This window comes from Elephantulus edwardii, unplaced genomic scaffold (genome assembly GCF_000299155.1).
Source record: "Elephantulus edwardii isolate Elephantulus edwardi_28Jun2011 unplaced genomic scaffold, EleEdw1.0 scaffold00474, whole genome shotgun sequence".
Taxonomy (NCBI): domain Eukaryota; kingdom Metazoa; phylum Chordata; class Mammalia; order Macroscelidea; family Macroscelididae; genus Elephantulus; species Elephantulus edwardii.
The window spans coordinates 664,028-671,987 of record NW_006400224.1 but is presented as its reverse complement, the minus strand read 5'-3'; positions in this window follow the sequence as shown (position 1 = coordinate 671,987).

Sequence of the window (7,960 nt, the reverse complement as noted above, 5' to 3'; positions counted from 1 at the left end):
TTCATCGTAGAGAGGATTAAACCAGGCTGCTCCTTGGAGGCAAGGATTCTGGGGCTTCCTCTTATATACTTTGGACATGTTGTAAGGAGAAACAGGTCTTTAGAGAGGGACATCATGCTGGGTAGAGTGGAGGGACATCGCAGGAGGGGAAGACCCTCTATGAGGTGGACTGATTCAGTTACTGGTGTACTCGGGATGGGTTTGTCAGAGGCAGTTAGATTGGCACAGGATAGAGCACGGTTTAGGCCTGTTGTACATAGGGTCGCTATGAGTCGCAAACGACTCGACGGCACATAACAACAACAACAAAAACAACAACATGGCTGTGTAGTAGATTTTGAGATCCGAAAATATTTTTGTTCTTCACTATAGCTTTGCTTATCGGAGGGTTCTTTCCTTTCCATGTAAAATTGATAATCACTTTTTTTCCTTGTTGTGAAGAATTATAATGACATTTGAATTTGGTTTAAATTGCATCTGTTAATTGCTTATGTTTGTGGCAGTTTTGAAATTTTCACAAGCAGACATTGCAACTGAGGCTGAAATCTCAAATATGGAAACATAAAGAAGGAGGAACACGGAATGTGAGAAGAATGAACGTAGGAAAGTTGGAGATTGTTAAGAAAGAAATGGTACCCATAAATATTGACATTGTATGTATTGGCCAAATGAGATTGCTTGGCATGGGCCATTCTGAATAAGAAGATCATATCATCTACTGTGTTGGAGGTAAAAAGGTGAAGAAAAATGGGGTTGATCCACAGTTAAAAAAGTCATTTATAGATACATCTAAAAATAAAATATTGTGGGTGGCAGGATAACATCCATACACATGCAAACAAGTTAAGTGAATACCACTATCATTTGAATATATGCAGCAACAAATAGAACCAAAGAGAAGAAAATAGAAGATTGCTACTAAATTTTGCAGTCTGAAATGGGTCAAGCATGCAATCAAAACGCATTAATAATCATGGACTGCAGCATTCAATATGGATTGAAATTCAACATGAAGAAAACAAAGATTCTCACCACTGGGCCAACTGGCTGCATTATGATGGATGATGAAGAGATCTAGATTGTTCACAGCTCTAGTTTGCTTGACTCCATAATCAACACTCTTGGTACTAGCAGCCAGGAAATCAAAAGTTTCATTGCTTTGGGAATGTATGCTGTCAGGGACCTCTCCAGAGTACTGAAGAGCAATGTCATCACTCTGGAGACTAAGGTACTCCTGATTTAGGCCATAGTCTTTACAGTAACTTACTTTGTGTCAGAAAGCTGGACAATGTCTAGGAATGACAGAATGATAATTGATTCCTTTGAGCTGCAGTCCTGGAGAAGAGTACTGAATAGACTGTTTGAAGAGATCTATATTTGTTCCCATTCCAAAGAAAGGTGACCCAACTGAGTGTGGAAACTACAGAACAGTGTCATTGATTTCACAGACAAACAAGATTCTACTGAAGATTATCCAAAAATTATTAGAACAGCACATCAGCAGAGAACTTCTGGAAGTCCAGGCTGGGTTTAGAAGGGGTCGTGGTACTAGGGATATTGTTGCTGTTGTTAGATGGATCTTGGCTGAAAGCAGAGAACACCAGAAGAATGTCTATCTATGTTTCATTGATTATGCAAAGGCATTTGACTGTGTGGATCATAACAAACTGTGGCTGACTCTGAAAAGAATGGGAATCCCAGAACATTTAATTGTGCTAATGCGAAACCTATACTTGAACCAAGAGGCAGTCATCAGAACAGAGCAGGGTAACACTGCATGTTTCAAAATTGGGAAGGGTGTACACCAGGGATGCATCCTGTCTCCATACCTTTTCAACATGTATGCAGATCAGATTATCCGAGAGGCTGGGCTCTATGAGGAGAATTGTGGCATCAGGATTGGTGGAAGATCTATTAACAATCTGCGTTATGCAGATGACACAACCCTGCTTGCTGAAACTGAGGAGGACCTCATGCACTTGCTGCGAAGGGTCAAGGACTGCAGCCTTCAGTATGGACTGAGGCTCAATGTCAAGAAGATAAAGATTCTCACCACTGGACCAATTGGCAGCGTCCGGATGGGTGGCAAAGAGATTGAGAATGTTCACAGCTTCAGTGTGCTCGGCTCCACAGTCAACACTCTTGGCCCTAGCAGTCAGGAAATCAAAAAGTGTATCATGATGGGAAAGTCTGCTGTTAGGGACCTCTCTAAAGTACTCAGGAGCAACGGTGTCTTTCTGGAGACTAAGGTGTGCCTGATACAGGCCATGGTCTTTGCAATCATCTGTTATGCATCAGAGAGTTGGACAATGACTAAGGAGGACAAAAGGAGAATTGACGCCTTTGAGCTGTGGTGCTGGAGAAGAGTACTGAATGTACCCTGGACTGCCAGGAAAACAAACAGATTCATCTTGGAGAGGATTAAACCAAGCTGCTCCTTGGAGGCAAGGATTCTGGGGCTTTGTCTGACATACTTTGGACATGTTGCCAGGAGGGACGGGTCCTTGGAGAGGGACATCATGCTTGGGCAGGTGGAGGGACAGCGCAGGAGGGGAAGACCCTCTATGAGATGGATTGATTCGGTGACTGGGGTAATCGGGATGGGTGTGTCAGAGGCAATGCGGTTGGTGCAGGTTAGAGCAGGGTTTAGGGCTGTTATGCATAGGGTCGCTATGAGTCGCCAACGACTTGAGGGCACATAACAACAACAAACAACCTGGAGAGCGTGAAACCAGGCTGCTCCTTGGAGGTAAGGATTCAGAGGCCTAGTCTGATTACTTTGGGCATATTGCAAGGAGGGATGAGTCCTTGGAGAGGAACATCATATTTGGAAGTGTAGAGGGACAGCGCAAGAGAGGAGACCCCTCAATGAAATGGATTGATTTAGTGATTGGGGTAATGAGGGTAGGTGTGTCAGGTTGGCACAGGATATAGCAGATTTTGGGACTATTGTACAGAGGGAAGCTGTAAGTCATAAGTGACTCAACAGAGAGCACACAACAATGATAACAACAACAATAACAAGTCTTCCTAACCATGAGCAACGTATGTTTTACTTTTATGTTAGTTTTTTTTGGGTTTCTTTCAGCTGTAGTTTTTAGAGAATATTTGTCTCTTATTTTGTTAGTTAGATTTATTTCCAACTAGTTTATCTTCTGGATACACTATCAGCTACTTATTATCTCTTGTGGATACAGCATTTGTCTGTCATTTTGTTATAATATGATGCCTTTTTTGTTGTGATTCTGGAAACTATGCTACCAGTATTTATACCAGTAGAATAAATCATAGTGGACAGGTTTTAATGGAACTTCAAGATGAAGGCAAGACTGGTCCTGTAGTCGGAGGGTAGAGATATCTATAAAAAACAGAGAAAAACGGTTTAATATTGTTGAATTGCTAAAGATGTTGACTATGGAGAAGGAGAGGGCAAAGTTTTGATGTTCATAGGGTTCCTGTGAGAGGTAGTGAACTTGACTGCTCTCAAAGCATTATAAAGGATATTACTTTATTTTTTTCCTTTTCAAACTTCCCTTTGTTACTGTAAAGAAATTTAAAACTTATTTTGGTATGATGATCTTGTACCTGGCTGCTTTGCTGAATTTTTTAACCAGATCCAGTAACATTATTGCCGAGTATTTGGGATTTTCTTCGTACATGATCAGATTATCTACAAACCAAGATTGTTTTCTCTTTGACAATGTGGATGCACTTTATTTACTTTTCTTGATTTATTGCTCCAAGACTTTGAAGTCAATATTGGATATTCTTGTTATTAGGTGCTGTTGAGTATGACTCATAGTGACCCTGTGAAGAAAAGGTCTAAACCCTGTCTTATCGTCATCCTCATCATCTCTGATATACTTAAGCCATAACTGCATTCGTCATGTAACTCCATCTCATTATTACCATCCTGTCTTTTGTTTATCTTCCTACTTTCCCAGTATATTTCTTTCCAAGTAATAACCTTTGCCAGCAACATGTCCAAAGTCTGTGAAATGAAGCTTCGCCATCCTTGTCTCTGAGGGGAACTCTGGCTGTACTTTCCCCAACACATATCTATTAGATTTTTTTTTTAATCCATGTGATATTCAGTAATCCTTTCCAACACCATGATCTAAATACATCAATTTCTTCTGTCATCTTTATACTCTTTCTATCCCTTAGATGCATAACAAATTATTTAAAAGACCAGTTTAGTCTTCAAACTGACATCATTATTTCTCAATAATTTGGAGAGGGTCCTGACAGCATACTTGGCCAATGCAATACATCTCCTGATCTCCTAACAGCTGGTACCAAGAGTGTTAATTGTGAATCTTAGTAAGATAAAATGATAGACAATTTCAATACTTTTTCTACCTCTTATGATATTGCCTATTAGTCCAGCAGTAAGAACTTTTGTCTTCTTAACATTGAGATGCAATCCATATTTGATCCACCTTTGATCCTATGCAGCGATTCAAGTCTTCCTTAGCAAGCTTTCAACAAGCAAGCACAGGTTGTTGATGAGCCTTATTTTATTTTTCATATTAATTTCAATGAAAGTTTACAGAGACTTAGGGTTTGCTGTCATTGTTGCACTTTTCTCCTTGCCCAACCCCTCCCCCCAATTCACTCTTCTCCTTGAAAAGAAAAAAAAAAACACCAAACATCTCTTTCATTGTTATGCAATCCCTCTCCCCAAGTCCACTCCACTACTCAGCCTTCACTCTGGGCTTCTATAATAACAAGAATACCCATTCATATATCCCTTTTACACAGTTCTCTCCCTCATCTGTTTCAATGCAATATACATCATTCCTCCCCTCCTTTTCTGTCTTCCCTCAACCCTGATGTCAGTTTCATTTTACAACAGTGACCCTATGTCCTTATGTGACTGAGATATTTCACTCAGCATAATGGCCTCACCAATTTTGAATAATATTGCATGAGTTCCTTGGTTTTCAATGTGTCATAGTATTCCATTGTATGAATATACCAGAGCTTCTCTATCCATTCATTTGTTGATGGGTACTTGGGTTGTTTCAGCTCTTTGCTATTGTGAACAAAGCCGCAATAAACATGGGTGTGCATATATCTGTGGCAGTTACGGTTTCTTTAGGATCAATTCCCAGTAGTGGAATTGCTGGGTCAAATGATATTTCTGTTTTCAACTTTTTGAGAAAGTGCCACAAACTTCCATAGTGGTTGCACAATTTTACACTCCCACCAACAGTGAATAAAGTTTCCAGTTTCTCCACAACATCACCAGCATTTGATGTTTGTTGTTCTGTTAAATTTTGCTGTTCTTAATGGCGTGAGAAGATATCTCATAGTTGTTTTGAATTTAATCTCTCTTCGAGGTAGGGATTTGGAACATTTCTTCATGTGTTTGTTTGCCATCTGAATGTGTTCTTTGTTGAAGTGTCTTTTTATATCCGGTGCCCATTTTTTCAAGTGAGTTATTTACTTTTATCTTGTTGTGGTGGATAAGCCTTCTGCTCCTGATTTTTCATCAGAGACAAGCTTCTCAAGTTATGTTCTCAGTATACAAATTGCATAGGTATAGAGAAATAATACAACGCTGACATATACCTTCTCTGACTTTGAACCGTCCAGTGTTCCTTTGCTCTGTTCAGACAAAAACTTTTTTATTTACTTATAGGTTTTGAATGAACATGATTAAGTATCTGGGATTCCCATTTTTCTTAGTCTTAGCCATGGTTTGCTATCTAAACTATACATTTGCATGGTCATTCAAACGCAAATGGACAATCTTCTGATATTCTTTACTTTTAGCCAGAATCCATATGACATCAGCAATGGTATCCTTGGTGCCAGTATCTCTTTTAAAACCAACTTGAATTTCTGTCAGTTCTCTGTCAATGTATAGTTCTAGCCATTTTGGGATTATCTTCAGCAATATTTTGCTTGTATATTTTGGTTTCATTTATAGATAAATGGGTTAACTTGTGTGTTGCTGTGGGTAATGAAAGCTACATCACCAGTGTTTCAAATGCCAGAAGGATCACTCATGTTGGACAGGTTTCAGTAGAATGCTCAGATTAAAGAAAGCTGGATTGACCATCCACTTATGAAATTACAGAACTCTGAAAATCTTGTGAACAATGTTGTTGTTATGTGTTTTTGAGTCATTGGCAACTCAGAATAACCCTAAGTACAGCAGCTCCAAAGTCTTTCCTGTCCTGAGCCAGTCTCACTGCCTACATTCATGATTTTCACATTCCATGTTCCAATTATTAATGTCTGCTTACAACTATTCCTCCTCCTTAATATCTCCAAATTTGAGTGCTTAACCTCAGTTGCCATATCTGTTAGTCTAGTCTAAGTGTGCTCTACATTACATAGGGTTTTTGAAGGCCTGACATATTTTGGAACTGGATGACCAATCATTTTTCTGAATCTGTCTTAATTTGAAGGTGTAGTTTGAGTTATTGTGTTTGAGAAGAATATTAAATGTACCATGGATGACTTGGAGGACAAAGATATTTTTTCCTAGAGAGGTTGAGACTAGGTTGCTCCTTGGAGGCAAGGATTCTGAAGCTTCATTGACATACTTTGGACATGTTGCAAGCAGGGACCAGTCCTTGGAGAAGGACATCATGCTTGGGAGGTCAAAGGGACAGCACAAGAGAGGAAGACCCTCTAATAGACAAATTTATTCAGTGACTACGCTAACGGGGGTAGATTTGTCAGAGACAATAAGATTGGCACAGGATAGAGCAGTGTTTAAGCCTGTTGTAAGTAGGGTCGCTATGAGTCATGGGTGACTCGACAGCACATAACAGCAACAACAGCAGCAACAACAACAATAAATTTTAGAAGAATATCTGATTAACATTTTCTCAAAAGGAGTAGATGAAATACACACTTCCTTCATAGAAATAACCAATACATTCAGTTGCCCTCCACCATAACACGCCTGTGAAGAATAGAGGAATATAATTTTAGAAGTATAACACAGACTGGCAGCCACAAAATGAGGAAAACCAACTACAATCACCCTTTGTTAATTGGTACATAGAATATACAAATGTGAATGTAGGAAAACTGAAGGTTTTAAAAAGTGCGATGGAATGCATGAACATTGAAATTCCAGTTTTAGTGAACTGTGATGGATGAATATGGGCCGTTTTGAATCAGACAAGTATTTAATCAATTATGCTAGGAGTGAAAAACTAAGGAAGAATCTTATTGCATTCATGGTAAAAAATATTATTTCAAGATCTGTCCTAAAGTTTATTTTAAAATATTGCACTTTGCTTTTCAAGGAGAGGAGCGGACTGGGGGTGGGGATGGGAGTGGGGGGGGGTGGGGAGAAAAGTGCAACAATGAATGAATAGAATTCCAAAATATCTGTAGATGTTCATCGAAAAAATAATAAGAAGAATAATAATTTTTTTTAAAAAACAACAAAAAATATTGCACTTTCCCAATGATTCTTTGGACATATTGCTAGGAGATATTATTTCTTGAAGTGTGACATCATGATTTGGAAGGTGAAGGGGTGGCGAAAGAGAGGAAGACCCTAGATCTGGTGGACTGACACAGTGACTGTTGCAATGGGCTTGAGTATGTCAGAGATTGTGAGGATGGCATTATATCGGACACTGTTTAAATTAGTTATTCATAGAGTCTCCATGGGTTGTACCCAACTCCACAACACCTAACAACAGCAACAACAACATTCTGATGTACAGTGTTGTGAGTTTGGGATACTATCCACATGTATACAAAGAAGTCCTGATAATACAAATATTATTCAAATATATGCACCAATGACTACAGACAGAGAGGAGGAAACTGAAGATTTCTACCAACTTTTGCAGTATGAAATTTATCAAACAAGCAATCAAGACACATTGATAATTACTGGTGATTGGAATGCAAAAGTTGGAAACGGTGAGAAAGGAATGGTAGTTGGAAAATAGGATTTTGGTGACAGAAATTAGATTAG